This window comes from Mauremys mutica, chromosome 13 (assembly GCF_020497125.1).
Source record: "Mauremys mutica isolate MM-2020 ecotype Southern chromosome 13, ASM2049712v1, whole genome shotgun sequence".
NCBI lineage: Eukaryota > Metazoa > Chordata > Testudines > Geoemydidae > Mauremys > Mauremys mutica.
Genome location: NC_059084.1, coordinates 10,641,346 through 10,655,697, shown reverse-complemented (window position 1 = coordinate 10,655,697; position 14,352 = coordinate 10,641,346). Strand labels below are relative to the sequence as shown.

The following is a 14,352-nucleotide window of genomic DNA, read 5'->3' as shown; positions in this document are numbered from 1 at the left end:
TAGAACACAAGTTTTTTTCCCTCTAAATTGGAATGGGGGTTACTTGCTCACTTTTGTATAGTAATGAAAGATTTGTAAGTGGCAAGGAATTTTGAGTGGTCAGGACTATACAAGAACTTGGTCATATCACATTGAATAAAAAAGAAATGGGTTTGAACTCCATTTAGGATTATGTTCCAAACTCTTCCAAATTATGGGGGTGTTTAAATCTAGAACAAAAATATCTAGACTAATCAGTTAATCATTGGAAACTGTGACAGACGTGAAAGTTGCAAGAAGCAGATGTCTGCACCTTCGCTGGAAAGAAAGGAGGGATGGCCCACTGGCTCAGACACTAGCCTGAGACTTGAGCCTGCTTTCAAAACCTTGCTCTGCCACAGACTTCCTGTGTGACCTTGGGCAAGCCACTTAATCTGTCAGTCCTTCAGTTCCCCATCTGGGGATAATAGAACTTCCCTACCTCATAGAGGAGTTGTGCGGTATTCAGATACTATGGTAAGTGGCTACTGGTGTGATTCCTAGCTTGAATAGAAAGATACTCGCAATAGCTCTCATTGAGCTAGCATGCTAAAAATAGTAGCGTAGCCGCAGTAGCACAGAAAGTGACGAGAGGCATCATGGGCTAGCTGCCCCAAATATGTACCCACAGGGTATGTCTGCACTGCAATAAAAACCCCACAGCTGGCCTGTCCCGGCTGACTTGGGCTGCAAGGTGGGAGGGCTCCAGCTAGAGCTCCAGCCTGAGCCCAAACTTCTATACCACAATTAAACAGCCCCTTAGCCTGAGCCCTGTGAGCCCAAGTCAGCTGGCACATGCCAGCCACAGGTGTCTAATTGCAGTGTAGACATACACATAGGGTCCAGGCAGGTTTGTACTCAGGATGGCTAGCCCATGCTTCTGCTCACTGCTGCCCATGCTGCTGCAGCTACTCTGCTATTTTTAGCATGCTGGCTTGGTGGGAGCTAACACAAGTATATTTGTGCAAACTGGGAGTCACAGCCCTAGCTCCAAGTGTAGATTACCTGAGAAGATGTAGGAGAATAGGTAGGGTAGGATCATTAATTACAGAATCACAAGAAGACTCAGCAACTGTTCAGTTCAGATTTCTTCACTGCTTACACAATTAGTGTTGGGGTTTCGGAAGGGATAGGGAGGAAGAGGGTAGGCGGCTTCACTTTCAGTTGCAGGTAGATCATGTTTCTTTGAACAAAAGCTCACCATTGTAATGATTATTGCATTGTCTTTCATAGCTACATGGCAAGGACTTGTTACCTTGTTAAAACTCCCTAAATAAATAAATAAATGGTTTAAAAAAAACAAACCCTCTAAATTGGAAAAAGAGTGGTATTGGAATGAAGAGTAAATTGAGTGATACACTATTTTAACTAATGGAAAATCCTGCCCAGAATTACAGGGACTCTATCAATAATTTAGATTCTAGACAGTCTATTTTTAAATGTTACTCTGAGGGAATTGTCTCTGAATTCTAAGTTCTTTTTAAAAAGTGTATCATTCCATTGCTGAGGAAGTTGCAGAAGATATAATGTAGGGCCTACACAAAAACAATGGTTTTGTAGTCATGTACGGAAGTAAGTTAACATTATGTCCCATTTTCTTTTATTTATGTTTTTAGAAAGTCTGTTTCTATAATATGGTAAAAATCTTACCACCATCATTTGGATAGCAGAAATTTGCAACATTCTAGAGAGTGCTGATCAGAGACCAGCAAAACAGCCTATTATTCGATGTTTTATAGAATTTTCTAACAAGAAAATCTTAATGCAGTACGTTCTTGGTAATGCATGTTTAGTGTTGAATTGATCAAAATAATTGTTAAATTGAAAATACAAACACATCTGATCCTTTACTCAAATATGACTTTCCTCACATATCGTGTTTACATATTTAGGAGTTTGTATAACATGGTTGTGCTAAATACCTGAGGCAACAGTAGATCAGAGTTGAACTGTTGAAAATTTTCCTAAATTCACCTTTTCTTTTTGCGGGGGGGGGGGGGGGCAGGGCACTCATTTTGACATTATCCTGATATCTATATAAGCAAGGAATGTCTGAGAGTTTATTGTATTGCAAACCGTTTTTTATTTTATTTGCTACTATTTTATTTAGAAGAATAGGCTTAATTTGTCAAAGATTACTTCCCTCCAGTGAACATATCCATTTTTGTATAGATAGCCTAATTAGGAAAATGTGGGAATAATACTGGGCTGTGAAAGAAAAACAAAGGTAAACAAAGATATGAGAATCTCCTCCTTATAAGAGTTTTTATATAAAGTTTTATGACTAAATTCTTGGGTTATATTCCCAGTCTGTAGAATCTTTTATGTTTACGTGAAGAGAGATGTGCTTGACTTGCAGTTAAGTTTTGCTTTCTGAAGTTTTTATAATTTCTGATGGAGAATAATATTCATATACAGTAGCTAACGTTTGGATAATTCTATTATTTTCCCCTCTGACATAGCCCATGTAATAAGGGCTGACGCTGCAAGGTGCTGAGTGCTGTGGCCCCAATCCCTTAAGCATGAGTAGTCCTATTAGAGTCAGTGGAATTACTCATGGCTTAAAGTTAAACGTGTGCTAAAGGGTTTCGCTGGATATCTGCCAAAGTTGTCGTCATCTTGTCCACATTACGGACTTCTTTCTTATAAAATTATTTGGAATTTTGGGCTGGAACTTTATTGGCCAGTTTTTTAGAACAGCTCATTTACATGCCTATTTTGCATGTTTAATTACCTCATTTGTGCATGCTGGAAACATTATTTGCATGTGCAATCACAATAATTGCATATACTAATTGGGTGCACAGATGCACATGCATAATTTTAAACTATAACCCTACCTGCCAAGTTTTTGCACAGAATGAATTTGCACTGTTGAGTAGTAATTCCCCGTAAAAGGTTGGTTTGTTTTTGTTTTCATTGAAACAACAACAGAGCCTTATCTGTAATTTTAATGAACATAGCTTTTTAATGATATCCAGCTTTTTAATCGTGTCCATGTAAATCACAGCTAGACACTAGTTTATTTTTAAGATACTAACAGCTACATATATGGCAGAGTACGTTAATAAGAATGGCTATGAATCTAGGCCTTCAAAACACGAAGATAACTAGTACTAATTTGCAACTGCCCCACTGCTATTGGGGTTGTAAGCATTTGTGTAAATAGGGCTCAGGCTAGAGCCCTGCATGGGACTATTATTTAATCCTACTCCCACTATTATGGCATTGGTTCCTGAGGGACCTGCGAGATCCCAGTCTCACTGCAGGGCTTTACGCAAGTCCTGCACAGGGCTCTAATTTAGGCATTTTTGCATTTAAAAAAAAAAAAACTTTGTAAGAGTTGTACTTAGGGTTCCTTGCTCTCTGCAATTATGTATCCTTGGATTCAGAATTGTGCTCCAAAATCAAGTTTCTAGGCACATGGCGGTAAAGAAAGCAGTGATGCCTGCTTGAGTGTGCAGACAGCCTAAAACAGCTCTGAGAAATAGGAAACGTTCCGTTCATCTCAATGGAGTGTTAACTTTGAAATATAGCTATACTATTTTAATTGACATTAACTATTTCATTGCTGATCATTTTCATTCCAGCTAATGTGCTTATCCCCCACCTCTAAAACTGCCTCCCACACCTTTCAAGGTGCCAAAAGTTCACATCCCTAATGCAACTGCTTCTACCTGATAACTAAAACTTAACTGCATTACAGAAGTGAACGCTAAATTCTGTAACACATGGACATGTAAAAAAAAGGGTTAGTGAACAATAAATTGACTTTAAGATCAAATTTAATAGCAGAGGTGATATAATAATTGTTCTGTTAATTTTCATGTGCAATAAAAACTTGGAATTTTTAAAAATTCCATGTGAAACTGCTGCACAATCTCCAGCAGAATGCAGGGGACTTCTAGAAACTTACCACAGAATCTTATAGAATGGAGCGTCTTGGTTATATCTTCCTTCTGAGGAAAACACAACTGCCCTTCACACTGAAGTCTGTAACTAGAATTGAGCGAATAATTCACGATGAATTTATTTGGATTTAGAATCTTTCTTTGTTTACAGAGTATATAAAAACAGATGGTGATTTCTCAGCTTTTTAAAAAATCCTCTGTGATTTGATAACGTATAGCTTTTTGCAAACAACTGAGCTCGTTTGGCTAGCTGTGATTAATTAGATCAGTCACAAGGTGTGGTCTCTCTGCTCCCTGATAGGATGTGTTTATAAGTACTTTTCTTGTCCAGTTATTCTTATGTATGAATTTCCATGGATACTTGTGCATGCAACTTTTAAACTCACTCCTAAGTAGTCTACTGCTGGCAGTCCTCCCACTGTTATCCCATACTGCATTGCTTCACACCTGGATTGGCCAGTCTTTGTACTTGTGTGCCCTCCACTGCTCCGGAGTCATGACTGATTGTCACTTCTCCATTTAAATGCTGGTGCTTGGGAGTGCATTTTTGCAAGCAATGTCACCGCAGCACCCAAGAATGATATGATGGACAGTTATCAAGAAAGCATCCCAGACAACAGAGCAAGCACCAAGACAGCATGCCAAGCACCCAAGACTCCACAGAAGGCAACCATGACCCCACTTATACCATGGAGTCTGACCACAGGAGATTTTTCCTGGGCAGCTAAGAAATATACGACACAGCAGATTCAGAGATTATATGAATCCCATGCAGACAAGCAGACTGAAACAGCTGTGGAGGACAGCTCTGCCGGCAGCCAGCCTGAAAATGCTGCAGATGTGGAGCTCTATCAGTAAGTATTACGTGCCCTTGCTAGTCGTCCCCATTCTGCGGCAGTGTCCTGTCTCACCGGTCAGCGCTGAGTGACTGAGCCCAGAAGCATGGCTCCACCAACTAAAGCTGCGCCAGATAATGTCCCTGCAGAACTAACTGCTCAGTTTCATCCTCCTGCTTCTCCTCCACCTGTAGCCATATCATTGCGGCATCCGAAGCCTTCAAGCCAAATCCATCCAGCTGCGTGACTGCGAATATGTGTGCATCATCCTGTTCCTATTAGTGACTGTCATGATAGTTGCACTCGGCAGTGTGGTGTCCATGCTACCTGACAGCTGTTCACAAATGGCACTGGCAAACTACAGATGTGGAGAGTAATCTTAGGAGTTTGTTAATTTGACTCCAACTCCCAGAATTCCTGTCAGTTCTGGAAGGCACCCGATAGAGTGCACTGCGAGAAATTGCTGAACTGTGGAATGCTGCACCATGGGATATCTTCCCAAAATGCTGCAAGGTTAATTCAAATGAGCCCAGAGTTGTATGGACACAATGATTAACAATAGAAATACCATTTTAAACTGGCATAATCAGTGTTGGATGTACTTCATTTTGAGAAAGTTAATACTGTTTACTAAAAATGAACAAAGTAAGCTGAGGTAACATCCCCACACAGACAATTTCTAGCTGGAGAATCGCTTATACTTTACCGAAGAGTTTTAAATGCACGGCATGAATTAAGAAGCCCTTACTTGTCAACACCTAACCCAAAATGGGGAGTTGTGAACCCAACCTGCTCAGGAGTTTGGGCTATTGGGCTGAGAGGGTGGAGGGATTTTTTGCTGCATACTGTGTTTGGAGAAGAGAGGGGAGATGGGTGACAGAACACACTGAAACTGAGAAAAGACAATCTGGAAACTGAGCCAGGGTTTGTTTACATGGTGGGGTAACAGGTGTGATTTCTAAAGCGCATTAATGTGTTGTGCATTAAGTGGTCCATGTAGACCCTACTGGTGCTCACTAATGGTTCCCTACGCGTTTCAACAGCATTACGTTAAAGCACAGCACCTGGGATTACCTGGGCCAGTTAATGTGCAACACATTAGTGTACTTTAGAAATCACACTTGTGTAAAGTGCATTACCCCACCGTAGAGGCAAGCCTTAAGAAGCCGGAAGAGAAGGCAAGCAGCAGCCTGGGGTTTTGGTGGTGTTTTTTTTTTTTTTTTTTTTTTTTTTTTTTTTAAAGTTTGACCCTGAAAAAAGCTAGATAGAGAGCTTTTGGGTCCCCCGGCTGAAGAGGCTCATGGCTATGAGCTAAGAAACTGCTCCTTTTGTTACCCATAGACTTTAATAGGAACCAGCGTGATCATCTAGTCTCACCACCTGAACATCACAAGCTTCAGAACTTCACCGACCCACTCCTGTAATAGACCCATAACCTGTGGCTGAGTTATTTTGTGGCACAAGAATTTTGGTTACTCCAGCATTTGGAGAATGCTGTACGTTTTGAATTTTGTACGTTTCTTGTTAATAAACAAAACTGTATTGGAGAAATACCAGACTATCACCAATTTCTACTCCAAGCAGGAACATCCCCACAGCCCAAACTTTGATGAGCTACTCGGATTGAAAAGAGGCAACATTATGTATTTGTGCAGCTGATTGTGCATTTTTGGGTGAGACTTGATGTTCAACTGAGTCCAGGACACTTGAAGCTGGTTCCATTTGAAAATTGGTGTCATATGATCAATTTTAACCATGTATTAAATCTGAGTATATTTTTAACAAGTTATTCAAACATCTTTTTGAAATAGATATTATTTATAATTGAGTAAAATGAGCAGAGAAATTGAACAATCTAGCTAATACAGGTTCCAATTTACACTGTTACGGGACAGCAAAAGAACAATTCAGAACTTGTTAGCCCTAGGGGGCAGATAGTTGGTATCTAAAATCACTAATGAAAAAGAGAAAAGCAAAATCCTTAGATTGAGAGCAGAATGTTTAGTGGAAGGGAGTTTCCGTAGGACAGGAAAGAAAACAGAAGTAGAAAATAATATAGGAAAAGGAAACAACAGTTCTTGATCCAGCAGCAGCAGGGTATGCTCTGATCAGTGAGCTGTCTCCAACACTTTTGATGCATAAGCATGGTGTCATTAGTAAAATAATACTTGAGGGCTTGTCTCCACAGAGAAGTGGTGCACACTAGAAGGGTATTATTTCTAAAGCACACCAATGTGTTGCATGCTCACTGGCCCGTGTAGACAGTGTTGGCATGAACTAAAAGTTCCCTTGTGTGCATTAACATAGTGCTGTTTCTGACCTTGACTCTTTTTACTTTTATCTCCTCTCTTCTGTTTAAACCTCTCCCTTCTCTGTTGAGTGTCTTTTATCTCTCCTATGTACTGTTTCTCAATCTCTTCTTCCTCTTTCCTTTTCATTTACTTGTATGTCCAACCTTTTCATCCTCTGGTGACCTCACGTATATCAAATAGACAGGGTTGCTGGTAAACTAAACTGACCTACTGCATTGTCTCAGTCATGTGTTTATAAAAGAAAGTACTTTGACTTAAAACAGATAGCTCCTTGGATTTTAGACTCCTATCATAATGTGCATAACAGAAGAATTTTGGTAAAGCCAGGCTGCAAAACTTGGCTTACTGCTGAATCACAAAGTAACTTGGGAAATTTCTGTACCCTAATTTAATGTTGTTGTCTTCATAATACTGATGAATTCCATGTCCTATAGTCCTAGTCCTGTAGATCTTGGATTTATTATTTGGAATATATTGGATATATTTTAGGCAAACTCAAACATGCATATTTCACTTTTTATCACCTTTCATAGGAGGACTACATAAATGATAATATACATTTTATGAATATTCATAAGAACGGCCATACTGGGTCAGACCAAAGATCCATCTAGCCCAGTATCCTGTCTTCCGACAGTGGCCAATGCCAGGTGCCCCAGAGGGGATGAACAGAACAGGTAATCAAGTGATCCATTCCTTGTCGTCCATTCCTAGCTTCTGCCAAACAGAGGTTAGGGACACTATCCCTGCCTATCCTGGCTAATAGCCTAGTTCTTTTTTGAACTCCATTATAGTGTTGGCCTCACAACATCCTCTGGCAAGGAGTTCCACAGGTTGACTGTGTATTGGGTGAAAAAATACTTCCCTTTGTTTATTTTAAATGTGCTACCTATTAATTTCATTTGGTGACCCCTAGTTCTTGTGTTATGAGAGAGAATAAATAACACTTAATTACTTTCTCCATACCAGTCATAATTGTATAGACCTCTGTCATATTCCCCCTTAGTCATCTTTTTTTTCCAAGCTGAAAAGTCCCAGTCTTATTAATCTCTCCTCATATGGCAGCCATTCTATACCCCTAATCATTTTTGTCGCCCTCTTCTGAACCTTTTCCAATTCCAATATATCTATTTTGTGATGGGGCAACCACATCTGCACATAGTATTCAAGGTGGGCGTACCATGGATTTATATAGAGGCAATATGATGTTTCCTGTTTTTTTATCTATCCCTTTCTTAATGATTCCCAACATTCTGTTTGCTTTTTTGACTGCTGCTGCACATTGAGTGGATGTTTTCAGAGAACTATCCACAGTGACTCCAAGATCTTTCTTGAGTGGTAACAGCTAATTTAGACCCCATCATTTTATATGTATAGTTGGGATTATGTTTTCCAATGTGCATTACTTGCATTTATCAACATTGAATTTCATTTGCCATTTTGTTGCCCAGTCACTCAGTTTTGAGAGATCCTTTTGTAGCTCTTTGCAGTCTACCTGGGACTTAACTATCTTGAGTAGTTTTGTATCATCTGCAAATTTTGCTACCTCACTGTTTACCCCTTTTTCCAGATCATTTATGAATATGTTGAATAGGACTGGGCCCAGTACAGACTCCTGAGGGACACCATTTACCTCTCTCCATTCTGAAACTGACCATTTATTCCTACCCTTTTGTTTCCTATCTTTTAACTAGTTACCAACGCATGAGAGGACCTTCCCTCTTATCCCATGACTGCTTACTTTGCTTAAGAGCCTTTGGTAAGGGACCTTGTCAAAGGCTTTCTGAAAATCTAAATGCACTATATCCACTGGATCCCCCTTGTCCACATGCTTGTTGACCCCTGGCCCCCCCCCCCAAAGAATTCTAGTAGATTGGCAAGGCATGATTTCCCTTTGAAATACACTTGCACATTAGTGTAGCTGAAAAAATGACTATATACAGCTATAGTAAATTCAGATTCAAAGCACATCAGCTGATACAATATTTTATTTATATAGACTATAAAAATTATACTATTTTTTAAATGAGTGCTGTGATAGGGATTAATCCTTACCTGCAGAAGGCTACTCTTCTGCTTTCTAATTGTGACGAGCTCACAAGAGGGGTGTGCTCCACTGCCAGTGGCTCTCAACCTTTCCATTCATTTGTAAAATATGAAAGCAAATTGATATTCTGTTAATTCAGCACAGGTACACCTTTTTAAAAAAAAATTTCCCAGTGGGATAGAGAGCTAAGTGAAGTTGCTTTTTTGGGTACTTTTATAAGTTTTGCTGGCTATATGTACTGTTTTTGTTTGGCAACTAGTTTGTTTAACTGGAAACATAGTGTTGCCAGGTACAAATTGGTACTTTTTTCACCCCCACAAGTTAGTGGAATGGTCATATAAGCAAATTAAGTACAGTGAGCTAATTTTGTCATTGTTTCAGAAGTTGAGGTATTTATGTAATAATGCCTATAACATTGACCATTGTAAGTGGCAAAAGCCAGGTTGTTAACAGCCTTGAGAGGAAGCCAAAGGCAGTTAATAAGCTATATTAAAATCAAGTATGTATCCCTTTGGTTGTCGCATTTGGCAGTGTAGATGTAAAGAGATTTTGCTGTTTGTTGTTTGCAGCAGTCATATAAATATTTAGTAAATTATAGTGCAGCCTGACAGCTACAGTAAATTGGCAGCATCCTAGAATAATTAATAAGTGTGTTTTTTAACTCTCTATTTGAGAAAAGTTACATAATCTGGACCCAGTGATCACAAGGAAGAGTTCCTGTTTCCAGTCAGATACCCTACCTATCTCTTCAGGGTTCTGGACAGGCTGGCTGTTGGTCAAATAATACATTAATGACACTGAAGGCCATACCACCACTTCACAAGCAAAGGAAATGCGTTATGCCTAGGACGCTTTTATTTATTTCTTGCAGATTTTAAGGCATGCTCAGAAATAAAAAAAAGCAAACATCCTTTAAAAATGAATGTCAGCATAGCTTATATAAGCAATGCTGAGGTTTAATTATTGTACTCACATTACAGTAGGCCTAAGTGCATTATGTTTTTCAGGGAACATCCCTGCTTTAGGTGGTCTTCATGCTTGGATTAACTAGCATCATAATCCACTTTGAGAAATACACTTCACCCTCATTAGAAGTGTTTCTCTGTTATATACTCTCTGATCAAAAGCTTTTACTTTGACTCCCATATATAGTACATCAAACAGCACTGTAATCACCTCTTCACTGCATCTTTTATAACACGTTTGGTTACTAAAAATGTTTTTATAATCAGGCTGTGAAATTTGCTGTGCAGTCCCCATTTTATTGGGAAAATGTTTCTCTATCACTTTTAAAAAAATAATTTAGGTACGTTGTGAACCTTGAAATGACGGTGGCACATTGTAATGGATTTTATTTTTTTTTAACTTTCTAAGGAAAAAATAATTAAAATAGTTTTGTAACTCTGAATTTCTGAAGGATTTGGGTTTTCTTTTCCAGCAGTCTCACTGAAGACCTGCCATAGCATATGGAGAAAAGTTTTTTTTTTTAAATTTATCATGTCTGTTTATATAATATCTTCAATAGTAATTGTAGAAAGAGTAAAACACTCTAGTATCTAATTTTAAACTTGTTTTTTTCTTTGTAGTATTAGCATTCTTAACAGCGATAGTACTGTACCCATTCCTTTATAGTACAGTACATGACTTCTTAACCTGCCAGCAGTTCTAACTAAACATGTGATTAATGAGAGGTTGAAACTAATACTTTGTTCTGTCAATTATTTTAACCAGTAGAGCAATCATGTCACACGTTTTATTAATGTGACCACGTTTTAATAATTACCATAGCACATTTTATTTAATGCCTTCAGGCTAACAGTCTGATTTCTTCCCCTCCTCCTAGCAAAGCGTACACTGGTTCGCAAAGAGCGAACTGACTTCCTGGTCTTTGCTGCCACCAATAAAGCGATTGAAATATTAATGTAGAAGTTGTAAGTTTTTTCAAAAGGTCCCTATACCCAGTTTACAGATGGATATTCACATAGTTCCTGGGTTCTAAAATGCAATAAAAGTGACAATTAAATCGGACTACAAAAAAGGCAACTTCCTTGGTAGCCTGCTGGCTATGTAGGATTTGATAAAGCATTATAAAGTCAAAACTTTAAAAAAAGTAGTCGTCTTCTTTAATAGAAGATCATTAGGGCACGGATTCAGAAAAGCACGTAAACACATGAAGTGCTTTACTGAATAGGGATGCTTTTCCTAATCAGGGTGTAAGCCTGGACTTCAAGGCAGGATTGAGTCTCTTAAGCTTTAAGGTGATTTGTGTTTTGACTTTCTTCCCTATTTGAAATTAAAGGTAATGGTTTTTCATGGTTCCTCAAACAGGTTTTAGTGGCTTTCATGATAAATGGATGCAGCTTCCCCAGCCCCCTCCTTTTAAATAGCCAGAACAGAGTTTGATAACTCCTGTTCAAACTGCTCCCCCACAACAGAATTTAACCCTTTGTTCTGGGCTGTGCGGACTGGCCCAAACCATGTTATAAACTGAGTTTTAAAAGGTGCCTTTAATCCCTGCATGAATCTATGTGTACCACAAGCTGTGGAGAAGACATACGGAGCGGTCAGTAAATTAAACATGAATGTTTCCATGATATTGTATCTAATCTATCCCATGAAAAGATTTTGTTGGGATATAAACATTCCCTTGCAGTTTTGGGATTGAGCTAGCACACAAGAGCCAAAAATTGAAACAAACTAGCATATTTTCAGTTTAAAGTTGAATGTTGTGCACAAGTAAACAATCAACATTAATGGTGGGAGGTAAGTGATTTTTAAAAATCTTCGTTTTTAAAATCTGAGCTGTCTTAATATAAATACAAGAGGAAAAGCTGTTTTTAAATCAGAAAATATTTTTAACCTGGCAGTGTTCCTATAAAAATAATTCTGGCCGTGGTGAATGGGTGGTGGTGGTTTCAGAATTCAGTAGGCTAAAAATATTTGTATAATTTGTGAAAATGATGTTTTTATGTGAAGAGATGAATTCACTACATTTTATAAATCCCTGAATAAAAGCTGATACTAAGTAGCACTTTTTAAAAACAATTGCACTGTACATCAGATATTGGCTGAACTATTGATGAGCATGTTGAGTTTCCTGAGGAGTGAAGCACCTCATTGCCATGGAAAATGTATGCTTAGTAAACATTATAAAATACAAAATGAGATGATACATTCATTGCTGTGTAATAAGATTCTTTGTTTACAGGACATGCCACAGGGCCATGGCAACAAAAACACAAATAGGGGGATGAAGTATTCCTGTAGTAAAGATGGTGATGATTACCTAGCAATTTGTTAATTGTAGAAGTTTTACACTACTTCAGAATCCATTATCACTTTATTGTGATACTGATAGCTTGAGAATCTGTGAATGTAAATATGAAAGTGACTGAAAATCTGAATGTAATATTAAATATAGAGCTTTTGTGGTCTGATTTGGGAATTTTTCATGAATGCACACTTAGCGAATATATTGAGAAAAATTTCTAAATAAAACCTCATTTCTTTTGGAGAAGAATGTAATTATAGTTGACCTTTTAAAAAACAAACACATATACATTAATTGTATGCATTGTTGTTGTAGCTGTGTTGGTCCCAGGATATTAGAGACAAGATGGGTGAGCTAATATCTTTTATTGAACCAATTTCTGTTGGCGAGAGATACAAGTTTTAGAGCTTACACAGAGCTCTTCTTCAGATCAATATAAGTCTCCACCTTGTCTCTAAGCAAACACCTAAACCTGTTAGATTTTTGTTTTGCCTTGTTTAATGCCGTATCAAAATAAGGCAAAATAATTAAGTATAACCATTCTTTGTTTGATCCCAGTCCTGCAGAAACACTGACACCTATGTCTAACTTGAGTAGATCAGTAGTCTCGTTGACTTCAGTAGAACTGCGTATGTTTGGAGGTTCAGGGCCTCTTTGAATAAAGGGGAGAAAATCAAACCAGAGTAAATGAAAGTCTCTCTCTGTGAAGTTTGAATCAGTTACCATTTGCTTCCTGCCTTCCCTCTTCTCTATCCCTAGCAGTTTCATTGCATTGTTTTGTTTAATGTTTACCCTACTCAGTAAGAGCACTAACCTTTAAAAGTGGGAAGTCACAGTGGTTAATGCGATTGTTGCATTAACCACATAACATTTTCGTACCTACCTTTGTCTTGTAAAATGTTAGTGTGCTTGGGGGGTGGGGGGAAGGTGGGAGGGAATCCCTTGTCATTCTTTAGTGTGTGTGTGGGGGGGGAGATGAAAAGGAAAAGAGACAGAGGCCTGCTCTCCCTATCTCCCCCTGTCCTTCCCTTATTTACTTATTTTTCTTAGTTCAGTGCTTTTGGCCTCTACTGATTCATTGCTTTGTTCCCATCAGTTGTGCCAAATCCCTGAAGCAAAAACTGGTAGTCGTCAAATACAGTAAATTTGGAATCAGATGGTCTGTAGGTAGACTAGGAACACAACCACAACTGAGACTTCACATCTATTTGATGCTAGAATTCCACTACTCTGCCTGTCTGTTTCAAGGTACATGGTGCCTCAGTGCAAGATGCCGTAATGCTGCTGTGTTCTTTCAGTCCACAAGTGCAACGCTCGCACCATAATCGGATCCTAGCAGCTGTAGGAAAAATTACCTCCAGACCTGCAGCTAGTCACAAAATGCAACGTGGCAAGCAGCTAGTGCACTGTATGTGTGTTCTTGGACTTTGTCTTCTTCCCCAAAGGCTTTTTATTCATGTTTTATTCTATAAACAGATTTCTCCACCCATCCCCAGCCAACTATGTCTGCCTGTATTATTGTTGAAGCAGTATTTTTCCTTCAGCTCTTCTGCATTCCTGATTGCTGATTATACTTCCAGTTTCATTTCACTGCGTTAAGAGTCATGGTTACATCAGGTGTTTTTAATATGTTGATTATACATCTCATTTGATGTAATATTAAACATTTAATATTAAAAAAGCTTTTGTGGTCAGATTTGCATATGACATACATTACATGACATACCTAATGGATTTACCTCGAGAGTAATTTTGCTAGAGTCTGTGGCTTCAGGATCTGAAGAAGAGCTCTGTGAAGCTCGAAAGCTTGTCCCTTCCCCCAACAGAAGCTGGCCCAATAAAATATATTATCTCACCCATCTTGACCGCTGTATTATGTTGGTAATTCTACGTAATAGATTAGCCCTCCTATCCGCACTATACTTTGCATGTTCATGTAGTTAAATTGTATATCTCC

The 14,352-nt window shown here is 38.6% G+C and overlaps 1 protein-coding gene across 3 annotated transcripts in view; it reads left to right on the top strand.

The window, feature by feature from the left end:
* GNAS (GNAS complex locus) overlaps positions 1–14,352 on the top strand; it is a 242,887-nt gene that overhangs the window by 133,569 nt on the left and 94,966 nt on the right. The gene's annotated exons all lie outside the window — the stretch shown is intronic.